At 44.2% G+C, this 14,105-nt stretch overlaps 1 long non-coding RNA gene across 1 annotated transcript in view; it reads right to left on the reverse strand.

The window, feature by feature from the left end:
- Nucleotides 1–1,293: 1,293 nt before the first annotated feature.
- The window catches only part of LOC146817287 (uncharacterized), a 192,374-nt gene continuing 179,562 nt past the window's right edge, over nucleotides 1,294–14,105 (reverse strand). The window contains exon 3 of the long non-coding RNA XR_014962525.1: nucleotides 1,294–2,537. This is a non-coding gene — a long non-coding RNA (uncharacterized LOC146817287). The remainder of the gene's footprint in view (nucleotides 2,538–14,105) is intronic.

Below are 14,105 nucleotides of genomic sequence, written 5' to 3' on the forward strand. Positions count from 1 at the left end.
GGGACAGATGAATGCTGCTGCACCTTCAACATCCACCTCTTACCCACCTGATGTGTCACTGCCTCACAGTGCTCCTGTCAATCCAAAATCAGGCCCACGGAAGGCACATGACACATCAGAGGAGGAAGATGTGGATGAATCAACATTCTTGCGAAAAAGTCAGCGGTAGCATTCATCTGTGTCAAATGGACAGTTTCTGCTTGGACTTGTGCTTACCATCATGCCTCGGAACATCACCTTCCACTGTCCTCTGAATGACTCTGCTACACTCACCTTGGATTTCAATACGGACTGCCAATGTTGCCATTGTTCCCAATGACACTGCAATGAGACTGCTGACTGAACTGTGCCTCTTACTCAACATGTCTCTAGACATATTCCCGCCCAAGGATTCTGTCTGGCCCTCCACTGGGAATTTACACAATGGGGTGTTGTTGTAAAAAGAACTGGGCCAGTCTGCTAACTCAGTCAATGCACATGTAAATAGTATAACTTAAGTCACTAAGATGTGTGTTGCCTGTGACCATTTACGTTTAAACGTGCCAACAAGGCATGGTCAGTTTAGCCTCCAGTACAAATCAAGGGACATTTGGAAAAGGGAATATGCTGACTCTGTGTTCCTGATAGGCACTGAGAAGCACAGACATGTGTGACTCTACCAATACTCAGATCTGTAAGACAACACTGTTTCAGCTACATAAAAATACTCTATGCTGAGGATGTTGATCCTGACTTGGGACACTAATCAAGTCAGTGTCAAGCCACATGAAGTGGCTCAAACTGTCTGTAAAAAACAAGGAATACTTAGAACATGTACTCATTGTAAATGTGATGAACAGCGGATGAATAGATGGGTGACATGCCATCACAAATGCAAAGACAGTTCCCTCAACATGTCACATATGATGACAAATCTATCTAGCTAAAAGCAAAGGAATGGTGTAGGATAGCATATGTCAAAGTGTGTTTCTGGATCAAATCGTAGTGCTGTTGTGCTGGAAGGCACAGCACAACACACCTTGACCTACACTTGTATGTAAAATATTTCCCAATGTTGTCCACAATGTACAAGGTTGTGTTGAAACTCGTACAGAGGCGTTAGGATGACTAGTAAAAAATGAAAAGCACACATCCCCTGCACTCCCACATGGAAAGTGAAGCTGTTGTGGGGACCGATGTCATCAAAGATGATCCAAAGTATCCTAGCAACATACCTACAGCATGTAACCAATGCTGTGTGAGCACAATGTCCACAGTGCATCCTATGTAAATCTGTACTTGCAAAATAGTCTCATATGGATACAAATTTTTCAGACCACTCCAAAGCCTTCTCCAAACTGAATTTTGCTACCCTAAACATCAAACAGTTTGGTTCACTCACATTCGAAATGAAGATTGACGGTAGCCTGTCCCTTGAAGATGGCGTAATTATATTTGTAGACACTCAAACTGATTGTGTGCGGCATGCAACTGTTGTGATCTACTACAAATTCAACAATAGATGTCAACACATCAACATTCATTGTCAGCACAAACCATCAACCCGTAGCAATTAAAAAACTAAACTAATAATACTGACTCATCCTAAACTACACTAACCTAATCTGTACTGATATTAACCTATACTAATCTAACTATCTTACCTAAGACTATACACATAACAAAATATATTATACATCATCCCACTTCCCCCCTTACGGCACATCCAGGGACGGGACAAAGACAGCTTGGCCTATACATGAACTAACTAAACATACATAATGAACAAATATATATTGCATTCTTTCTTTTAACAAGACCAAAAACACATCAACCCTCCATCCTAAAGAAAAGGAAACTTAATCAAAAACACTAAGTAGAGATTCAGAAAAAACTAAGAACTAACTACACCTAACACTATAATAGCCCTACACTAAAACTACACTTATCACTAAATAAAAAAATATTGTACAACATGGATGGTAATCAGGTGAGGGGAATTGGGGGACTGTCCAGGGGGATGACAAAAATCATTTGGGCAAAAATAGGGGAGCCCCAGGCCCCCTTTATGTCCTGGCCCTTGAACTCATCATTGTCATGTTCAAGAAGGGCCTCTCCAACGTTCAAATTGTAGAGTAGCCTTCTCTTACTAGTTGTCAGGAATTACCTCTGTTGTTGTCCTGCAGGTCTTGATGATGTGCCTGTTTGAGCACTCTGTGAGGGAGCTATAATGGTTTGAGTAGAGGTGGTTGCAGCACGTTGAGCTGGTGTTGATGGTCCGGGAACTGCCAAGGTTTGTTGCTGTGTGCCACGATGTCGTACACTTGAAGGACCTGGGATTGGCTATGTCTGGCTCTGGTGTGTCGAGGATACAGGCGGGGTAGCATGTCTTTTACCACCTTTCTTGGTGCTGTCTGCAATGAACTTCCAGTTGCCAGAAGTCTTCTCCTCACGGTACCTTCGTGCCATGTCATTAAAGCCCTTGGCCACGTGACTGATGTGTTGGTACCGTTCCATATGCTGTAGGAACTGCCTCTGTTCCTCCGGTGACATGTTGTCTGAAAACAAAGTAAACATGTCATGTTTGTGACTCCAAAAGCATGATGTTATTCTGCATAATTGGCACAAACAAAATTCACACAACTTGTTCTATTAACACATCATAAAAAACATGGCACATCACACATGACCTGACAACTCTTAAAGTAAATAATACCAGTAATCCGAATACGATGTTGATGACAACTTGTTAACTCCTGGGATCGGACAAAGCAAGCACAGAGTGCAGTGACAACAGTTGTAGAATAGCTGTCCACATTAAATACATGTTGGAATGTGCTTTGCCTGTCTGACCCACAACACATGTCAATTTCAGCCTTGTGGCCTAATGGACATCCCTACCATGATCTGTGGGATGAAACAGACTATAACTTGTTCCTCAGCTTCATGATTAACTTTTTTCATCACCAACGTTAATAGACATGACGTTGTTAGGTCAAATGGTTTCATTTTACTCCACACAAGTGTATCACGACCCTTGACATGATGACCCACATTGTGTATCTCACAGAGAATGACAGCCAGTTGATCATGTGAAGGATGCTAATATCAAAGCATGCAGGGATAGACAGTATATCATGACAGGCATTTTGTTTATCCAGGTAGCACATTCCATGAGGTGTGCATAGATGTTGTCCGGAACCCAATTAGAGTCCAGTGGATTCATGCTCTGTATGTGAAACAAAGTTGGTTATGTACTTACCACCTTGCCTGCTGACAATCAGTCCCGGGCGATCCAGGAGGTCTCCCTCATGCCTCACACCATCCTGTCAATGGTGCTTCCACTGCTGGACAGTCCTGTCCTCACCAAACATTTTCAACATTTTCTCACAGATGTGCTCCCACTTCAGGTTCCGTATTTTAACATTGTATCCCTGGAGGATATGTCACACAGCCTCAACCATCTTTGGCAAGCAAAACTTTACGAGCATAGAAACCGACCCAAGATCCCCTCAGATATCTTGCCCTCCCTGCCATGACCCAACATCTCAAAAAACACAGGTGACCCCAGGAAAACAAAAAAGTGCCCACAAAATACCCCTAAGAACTGTGAAAATTACAAAGAGACCCCTAAGACGTACAATCGTCAAAAAAATCAGCCAGTCAAAAAAAACACATATGTTATAGAGACACAGGACTCAACATGGACAGTATGGACAGTACACTACACACAGAACTCTCTCCAAACCCCCATACCAAGGAAAGGCCCTGGACTGGATCACCTTGTTCCTCTCCAACAGAACCCAGAGAGTCCGTCTCCCCCCCTTTCCGCTCAGAGGCTACCAATATCATCTGCGGCGTACCCCAAGGCTCCTCTCTCAGCCCAACCCTCTTCAACATCTACATGAGCCCCCTCGCCGCCATCGCACGCAAATACAACATCAACATCATCTCCTACGCCGACGACACCCAGCTTATACTTTCCCTCACCAAAGACCCTGCCACCGCAAAAACCAACCTCCAGGAAGGAATGAAAGATGTCGCAGAATGGATGAAGCTAAGCCGCCTGAAGCTGAACTCAGACAAGACAGAGGTCCTCATCCTCGGACATACGCCATCCGCCTGGGACGACTCCTGGTGGCCCACTGCACTGGGCCCCGCGCCGACACCCTCTGACCATGCACGCAACCTGGGATTCATCCTGGACTCCTCCCTTACAATGACCAAGCAAGTCAACACCGTCTTGTCCTCCTGCTTCAACACCCTGCGCATGCTCCGAAAAATCTTCATATGGATCCCCACCGAAACAAGAAAAACCGTCACCCAGGCCCTCATCACCAGCCGACTAGACTACGGAAACGCCCTGTACGCAGGAACCACCGCCAAACTTCAGAAACTACTGCAACGCATACAGAACTCCTCCGCATGACTCGTCCTCGACATCCCTCGCCATCACCACATATCCGCCCACCTGAGAAACCTGCATTGGCTCCCCGTCAGCAAGAGGATCACGTTCAGGCTCCTCATCCACGCACACAAAGCTCGCCACAACAAGGGCCCCGAAGACCTTAACAACCACCTCTCGTTTCACGCCGCCACCCGCCAGCTCCGATCTGCCAGCCTCGCCCTCGCATCTGTCACACGAATTCTCAGAACCACTGCTGGTGCCGTTACCTGGAACTCCCTCCCCGCACACCTGTGAATGACCCAGGGCCATCTCACCTTCAGGAAACACCTCAAGACCTGGCTCTTCGAACAGTAGCAGCACCCCCCCTTTCTTCCCTTCCAGCGCCTTGAGACCCCCACGGGTGAGTAGCGTGCTCTATAAATGCTTGATTGATTGATTGATTGATACCAGCAGACACCTTCCAACACATCCACAACTGACAACAGAAACTAACAATGTGGTTGAAAGAGATAGTGAAAGTGTACAGTACTCCTCCATTGAACAGGACACAGACTGACATCACTTCCTGGCCGTTTGCGGCCCGTTTTACGAGTTTGCAACAGAATGTTACCCGCTAAGGGGTAGGCACAAATATTTCTTGTGTATACATGTAGTTTGCGAGTATTTTCTGTGGCGGAAATGAAAAATATTACTGCTGCATGGATTTTAGTAAATATTTTACCCGCATATTGCTACAGGATCAGAAGAGGAACCATTTTACCAGATTTGGTGGGCCTAACAACACAATATGGATATGTAATTTGATCTGTGTGGTGTACTGGAGTGTAGTCTATCTGAACTGTCTTAATATGCGTGATACTGCGCTGTCAGGAGGCACTAGTTACTCACATTGATGTATGCCTATGACTGGTCATGTGTGTAAGTAAAAACATGCCTCAGTGTCACTCATTAGGGTTAGCACTGGTGGTATGTGTCACTACATGTGAGGCTTTTACCTCACACATTGCTGTGATGTCTGTGCCAGTTAGATAGGCTTCATACACACATGTACTTGGCCAACTGGCAGTCACTACTTGTATATGATATTTTTGATGCAGCATACAATGCACAGCTATCACTGCACATTCACATTTGAGTATTTGATTAGCTAGAGGCACAGAGGGTCACATTGAGGACAATTTGTGCTAAGGCACTCATGGCTTCATTTTAAAAAGATATGTCTGTTCATTTCATGCTGTGCTATGCATGGCATGATCTATGACCGGTATCTAAAGACCAGCTCCATTGTCACCATTGCAAAAACTGCTAAGCCAGGCGTTACATGGTGTAAGTATATTTTTGTGCAAGCAACATTTCAAGATCAGTCTAGCATGACATCAATGAGCAGATAGTAACTGATAAAGACAGTAATGTTATGGCTGGACAGATACCAGTACAATTTATTTATGTTAATGTGCATCCCCTATTTTTCATGCCCTACTGGCTACAAGAGCTTACTGAGATGCCTCGGATGATGCATAGTTAAATGTGTGTGACAGATAGCAGAATGGAGTGGCCAAATCCAAATTATGCATAGGTCAGCATGCCCCACTGAGCCACGTACAAACATGTTGTAGACCCAGCTTTGCTTGTCAAAATCCTTGCAACAGCAAAGCTACCGATGCCTGTAAGTGCAAACAGTCGCATGGCCTGGAGACCCTGCTGTGCTTTTGTATGAGACCCAGGTGGCTAGACACAGATACTGCTGAGTTACAGCTAACTGACGTGGATGTCAATGCCTGCGATGTGCGTTAGATGATGTGCCCAGTCTCTTGTCATCGGTGCATCAGCAATGAACATTACCTGATGACAAGGAATGGCATGTTATAGGTTTAAAAATTGCTGACATAGAAGTATGCATGGTGCAACTTGTTTGTGTTGATCATTCAAGGTGCTACAGATCATGTACAAAGGTTAGTGTGCATTGCATGGCACTCACCAAGAGGACACTGGTTCGACAGGGGAGACATCCTATATCTCTGAAGTGCCTCTCAATGTCATTATGCCTGGGAAGGTTATGCTGTCTGTCGTTGTTGAGGATGAGGCCAGTCTACTCTACAAATCTTGTGATGCAGGGGAAATGTGAGTAGGAAACTAAGAGGGTCAACTTGCATCTCCTGTATCAGTTGTTTCAAATGCATACTTAGAGTAGCATGTTGTGATTTGAGGCCTGGTGTAGTATTAAAGTTTGGGAGATGGTTGGTTGTGAACCAGAGGAGGCCCAGGGCTTGTATCTGCACATAAGCCGTAAACAAACTGCTTGTACCAAATAGTTTTCCATGGACAATATGGACCATGCGATCTACTTGCCACTGTTGCCATTGATGAGGCAAACATGTGGTGTAACCTGTCATCCCCACATGTTATGGAGCACTTGGGTGTATGTTGGATTTCCATGGATGCTATTGGGACAGATATTTCTGTCAGGCATACTCAGGACTGGAGTGGATTGTTGTCCACACTGTACTGGCACATGAACCATACATGATGGCTAGCCAGCTTGCACAACACTATTTCATGATGAGTATTTGTACATTGCTTGAGAGATGCAACATTGTGTGACATTAACGTTTCTTCTTAGAAGCATGCTTGTCTATGTGATCAAATGTGCCTGCAGATGTGTGGCTATTTTGATTGTTGTAGTTGTGCTGAAGAGCAAAAGTATATACATCATGCAATTGACATGTGAAACTTGTAGCGATAATAAAGATCTAGGTGGTGCACCTTCTGGAGGCTAAAAAAATAATTTCATGTCCATATGACCCAAACCAATGTCCATTCCTATCACCAAGTTGGTCGCACACTGCTCCACCCATCCCCGTCGACTCCGGGGATGGCTAACGCTACTCTGACTTGCATGCACCACTGAGCATAGGCGTACCCGCCGACGCTGACTACAGGGACCACAATTCTTCGGGGTAACACGCTAGTGGGTGGAGCAGTGTGCGACCAACTTGGTGATACATATTTAGTGGCTCTCTGAGCCCCGGAGTCGACGGGCTCATGGTTACGCACCTGCGTTCGCTACGAGAGGTACAGACCTGATATGATTTTAGCAGCCTACACAAGCAACCCTGCACTCTTCCTACTCCCTGCTGACGAGCGGCAACTACCGCGAAACACGTGTCCAGGGATGGCTAACGCTACTCTGACTTGCACGCACCACTGAGCATAGGCGTACCCGCCGACGCTGACTACAGGGACCACAATTCTTCGGGGTAACACGCTAGTGGGTGGAGCAGTGTGCGACCAACTTGGTGATACATATTTAGTGGCTCTCTGAGCCCCGGAGTCGACGGGCTCATGGTTACGCACCTGCGTTCGCTACGAGAGGTACAGACCGGATATGATTTTAGCAGCCTACACAAGCAACCCTGCACTCTTCCTACTCCCTGCTGACGAGCGGCAACTACCGTGAAACACGTGTCCAGGGATGGCTAACGCTACTCTGACTTGCACGCACCACTGAGCATAGGCGTACCCGCCGACGCTGACTACAGGGACCACAATTCTTCGGGGTAACACGCTAGTGGGTGGAGCAGTGTGCGACCAACTTGGTGATACATATTTAGTGGCTCTCTGAGCCCCGGAGTCGGCAGGCTCATGGTTACGCACCTGCGTTCGCTACGAGAGGTACAGACCTGATATGATTTTAGCAGCCTACACAAGCAACCCTGCACTCTTCCTACTCCCTGCTGACGAGCGGCAACTACCGCGAAACACGTGTCCAGCGATGGCTAACGCTACTCTGACTTGCACGCACCACTGAGCATAGGCGTACCCGCCGACGCTGACTACAGGGACCACAATTCTTCGGGGTAACACGCTAGTGGGTGGAGCAGTGTGCGACCAACTTGGTGATACAATGTCCATTCCTGTTGTCATAGGTTGCATGTTGTTGGCATGTTAGGCCTGTATTTATTGTATTCCCTGTATCACTTCACTCGTGTGTATGTCTGTTCTCTGTCTTGGGGTGTGAACACAGAACAAGAGTTATTAGAGGAGGATGTAGCCCATTCTATCCCTTCATTGCATTGACACACTCATGTTGTTGTGCATGTGACATCAACAATTTATTGGCATTGCATTGGCAGGAACATGGTCCTACATACACATTGATGTGTGCTGTTGTTGTACCATTTGCCCAATGGCTGACCTCTGTGTCATTGTTTGTGCTTATGTGATTATAGCATTGTCAGATAATTGCTGTGTTGTAGGATGATTCATGCACAGTGACAGTGATATATGACATGTGCTTATTGGTCATTCCAATGGCACATATGTCATCTTTTGATGTTATCCCACTTTCTGTTGTTGTTTTACTATGTATGCTTGGTGTTTGAGGCATTCCCTGCACTGTATTGACACATCAGTTATTGTCTCCGTACTATCCTCTGTATCGTCATCCTCCACACCCACAAGTAGATGCAGCGCAGACTGGCAATATATATTTGATACTGTTGTCAGGCACCTTTATTACTTTGCCATTGAATTCCCAGATATGTTGGATTACACATATTATGATGGTGTTTAACTATGTGGCCATAGTTACAATTATGCATCAGACATACACTGTATGTTGTACTATGCTTGTGTATGCAAACAGACATGTATGTGCTCATGTGATGACACAACACACAGTTATTGATTCTCACTGAGGGACCATACACATTAATTGGCTCATATGCCCAATACATTGTTCCATTCCCACTCTTCGTTTAATTGGTGTCATGTTCCCTGCTAGGTGTAAGAGCTGTGTGGCAATGTTTTTTTGTTACTTTTAACTTAACAGATAGATAAACTTCAGAAGTCATAAAGCAAGCATACAATACTTTTGTGTAGTGATATTTTATTTCTCAAAGTAACATTCTGTGGACTTTTTGTAAAGAAATGCATGTAATGGGACATTTGTTTGTTGTGATTAGGTAAAACATTTGTGGATGATGGCATCCCTCCATGAGTTTCAGCAGCAGAAGCTGTGGTGTGTCTAGCATCAGCTTCTTCATCCTTCTGGTCTTCATCCAATGGTGTGTTTGTCTGTAAACAAATATTATGCAAAACGCAACATGTCATTATAATTTTGCAGACCCATTCAGGACTGTACAGGAGTCCCCCCCCCCCCCCCGAAATATCAAGGCACCAGAACCTTGATTTAAGGACTCCAAAGGTCCGTTAAACAATGGCCCTTGTGCATCCCAGTGCAATGTTGTAGTCTCTCTGGGCCTGTGTGTGGGACACTTTGATGGGGGTCATCAGCCACGGTGAGAGTGCATATCCTTGATCACCTGAAAAATTAGATGTGTCCATTTGTATTTGTGCCTGCTGTATTTGAAGAGTGTCTTTTTTGGGGTATGTGCATTGTGCAACTTTGTACTTTCTGCTTTGTCATGTGGTGGTTCAGACAATTAACCTGCATAACTGAAATTGGCTTGCCTTTGCATGACAGCCTGCACATTACCATGATATAATTGGCCAGGTCATGTGTATTACCTTCATGTTGTGACTGGCAGGATGTCTGGGTCATTCACAAAAGATTTGAGGTTATTTACATGCCAGTTGCACCAATAGTACGTCACTTATCCACAGATTTTATGGGGTACACAGTTGGCGCATGGGCCTGGTGAGGCATCCAACTTGACTTTTGGCCGATTACTTTGTTTGAACATCATCAAGATACCTCATTGGGAGTGATTGTGCTGAGGGCAGCCGAGAGCAATAATCCTTGTCTGCTAAACGTTGTAGTCCTTGTGTGTTCTTTACATACAGCTTGCATCCAAGGTGAGTCAGTGTTTGAGTGACAGAGGCACTGCTACCTAGTGCACTTGAGTTACTGGGACATGTGAAGACAGCGAACATATGTGTTGATGTCCTTGTGCACGAGTTAACTTTGACTCTGCTTGTATGCATGTTGGGGTCATACCCATCAATATTTCCGTGTGTGTGTCTGTTCCCAATCAAAAAACATTTACTTGGCTAAATTTGTGCATTAGATTGCTACACCTCACCAGGAGAGTCATATGGATGCACAACATGTAGTGAGATTGACATTTCAATTGTTTGTATGCTCTTTCTATGCATGCTCCATTCTGCAATGACCTAGACCGATGTTTAATCAACTTTGGTAAATGTTTGTGTCCAGTTGGTGCTCCCTTCATGCAGCAATACCTGCAACCCCATGAGGCAGGCGCCCCCATGGTGCATGGCTGACTGTTGTGTTTTTGCATGTCAGCTAATTGTGCACCATCACAAGTGAGAGCAGGGTGATGTGTTATCTTGTTGTACATATGGCACATGTGTTTATCTCAGGATGGATAAGCCCAGCAAAAGCATATGTCTTGTGTCATGTGCTGTATTGATTATTTTCCATTTTTGTCAGAGGGGTTCTGCAAAATCTATATTCCGAGCGTGCCATAGTGGTTTGGTATAGATTTTCTGGGCTACTCCCTTGTTGGGTCGACTTACATATGTCTTGATTATTTTGAATTGGGTGCTTGTGTATTGTAGTTGGACCTGTATGTACAAGGTATGTCATATTACATTTGCGACACGTGCGTTCTCACATATTTGAGTTACATACTTGGGGACTGAGGTGAGTGGTGGGTTCAGTTTATACTTACCAACAAGCAGTCCATTTCCATATGTGCCATTCTCAAACTGCTGGTTGATGATCGATTAGTGAAAGATGTATGAGTCACACACACTCCCTGGAAACTTTGCAACAACATTGATGAATATGCCCAGGTGGTCCATGATTGCTTGCACGTTCATTGAGAGTGTGTGCATTCTGCTCCTGTGTATATGTGCAGTGTCCTCAGGAAGCACAAGTTGAACATGGGTGCAGTCAATTGCCCCTAACACATGCAGAAACCCAGCAATATCATAGAAGCCTTGGTTGTTGTCAAGTTGTTCCTGCGCAGTGTTGGGGAAGCGTAGGTGCTGCAGCGTCTGGCTGATGACGGTATCCCAGACAGTCGGGAGGAACTTGGAAAATGATGACTGTGAGACTCCACCCACTCTGGCAGTGGTTGGTTGTAAGGTACCAGAGGCCAACATGTGCAGCACAGCAAGTAGCTTTGTCTGTGAAGGGATATTTGTGCAGCACTGTGATGGTGCCTGCAGCCTTGGCGCTATCTGGATGAGTATGCATAGGATGGAGGTCCTTTTTAGCCTGTAGTGGGCTATCACATCCTCTAGCCGGTGGTGTATCAGGGTGATGCATTGGCGGTAAACCCGTTTTCTTCTGCTGTGCTTCCCCTGTGGTGGTGCTGGTGGAGGTGGTGGTGGTGATTGTGGTCTTCTTGGAGCTCAAGCTGCAGGAGTAGTACCTCCATGGCATCATTAAGAATGCCAATGAGGGTTTGGGTTAGTCTCTCTTATGTACAGGTGTGTTTGCACCATTTTTTTAGACCAGCTTCTCTATGGTCTTAAAAACTTGCCACTAACTGGACTGAGCGGCAGTTTGGGTGGATTATCGCCGGACCAAAAAGTAATTGTAAATATTGCGAACTGGGCTTAACAGCAGTTTTTTTCACTGGAACGTCCACCTTGCATCTCATTTTCGTTACGTGCCGCTAACAGAAGTGGCGATATAAAAAATGTATGTTTACGCCGGAAAAGTGCCACTAACTGCGGTTAGCGGCAACTTGTGAATACAGCAATAAAATAATAGCCTCCGTAACGTCAAAACATTGACGGTACAGCAGAAAGTTCTTGTACATATGTCCCTCAATGTGTTGCTTTTGCTTGAATGCAGCACTTCCCTTCTTATAGTTCTTCTTTTTTTTTAGCAAATAATATATTACTCTAGTCTGAAACATTTTAGCTTTTAACTCCTTAAACTGTTTCAATCTCCATGACAAACTCCCTGATTTCTTAGAATATTTCTCACTTTCAGAAACACGTACTCCTTTTTTTTCAACTTATTGTAATAATTCCATTTTTAGATAAGACTGTACTCTCTTTCTGCATTTTATGACATATTTGTTTGAGAAACTGATTAGTAATCTTATCAACTTCTCTGTTTGTTTTCTTCTGGACATTCTCCTCCTTATTTTGTTTCTCTCTCTCAGTTTGAGTTGATAATATTGTTTTCTCTCTTCTTTTCTTCCTCCTCCCTTGTTAGGCATAAACCTTCTTTTTCAATGAAAATAAGATAGCTGGAAAAAATCAATCCATATATCCATTAATCAGTTATGTTTATCACTAATTCACCGACTAACTGGTTATTCCTTACTTTAGGGTTATACAAGACATACTTTCTTTTTACTTTCCACAGTACACATATATACGTCTCTAGCCATCTACCTCTCTTGGATATACTTATTATAGATATGCTGAGTATGAGTAAGTGTGTGAGTGACTCAGTGAGAGCATCAGTGTGTCTGTGGGTGTCTCAGTGTATATATTACTGTCTCCTGGGGTTTCTCACTGTATGTATCAGAGAGTGTGTGAAGAAGTCATTGAGTGCATCAGTGTATCCATGGAGTCTCAGTGTATATATCATTTTGTCGTGGGGTATCTCACTGTTTGCATAAGTAGCTGTGTCAGTGTCTCAATACATTTATCAGTGGTCTTCATGGTATCTGAGAGTGTGTATAAGTGAGTAATACACTATATCACTGAATGCATCAGTGTATGTATGGATGTGTCAGTGCATGTATCACTGTCTCCAGAGCATGTATCACTGTCTCCAGTGCTGTCTGAGTGTATGTATGAGTGACTGTGTGAGTAAGTGACTGAATGCATCAGTTTGTCCAGAGGTGTCTCAGTGTATGTATCTGGGTATCACATCATATTTGAGTGTGTGTATAAGTGAGGGTGTATTAGTGCATTGCTGTGTGCATGGTAGTGTCAGTATATGTATCAGTGTGTCCCAGGGTGTCCCACTGTATGTATAAGTGAGTGTGTGAGTGTATCAGTGAATATATTGGTGGGTGAATGGGTGTGTCAGTGTATGTATCAGTGTGTTCCAGAGTGCCATGTATGTATGAGTGAGTGTGTGATTCAGTGACTGCATCAGTTTGTCCATAGGTACCCAGTATATGTATAAGTGTGCCCTGGGATATCTCAACCCATCTATGAGTTAGTGTATGAGTAAGTAAATGAGTATATCAGTGTGTCCATTGGTGTCTCAATGTATGTAGCAGTGTGTCCCAGGGTATCTCAGTCTATATATGAGTGAGCGTGTGAGTGTATCACTGAAGACATCGGTGTATGCATGGGTATCTCAGTGTATGTATCAATGTGTCCCTGAGTACCTGATTGTATGTATATGTGTGTGTAAGTGAGTCAGTGAGTGAATCACTGTGTCTATGGGTGTTTCAGTGTATTTATTATTGTGACCTGGAGTTTCTGTGAGTGTGGGTATGATTGAGTGTCTGAATTAGTCAGTGAGTGTACCAATGCATCTATCAGTAAGTCAGAGTATACATCCATGTGTCCTAGGATGTCTTAGTTTATGTATTAGCGAGTGTGCTAGTGTATCAGTTAATGCATCAGTGTGCTCATGCCTTCTCTATGATTGTACTCTGCAGTTTCTAGGCAGTTATACAACAGATACTTTCATTTATATTCTTTTCTTTGCTTTGTGCAGTAGCTATATATAGCTGTTTATCCATCTACATGTCTTATACATAGTTATTAGAATTGCACTGAGTGTATTGCTGTAGGAATGGATGTG

This window comes from Triturus cristatus, chromosome 6, assembly GCF_964204655.1.
Source record: "Triturus cristatus chromosome 6, aTriCri1.1, whole genome shotgun sequence".
In the NCBI taxonomy this organism is placed as follows: Eukaryota; Metazoa; Chordata; class Amphibia; order Caudata; family Salamandridae; genus Triturus; species Triturus cristatus.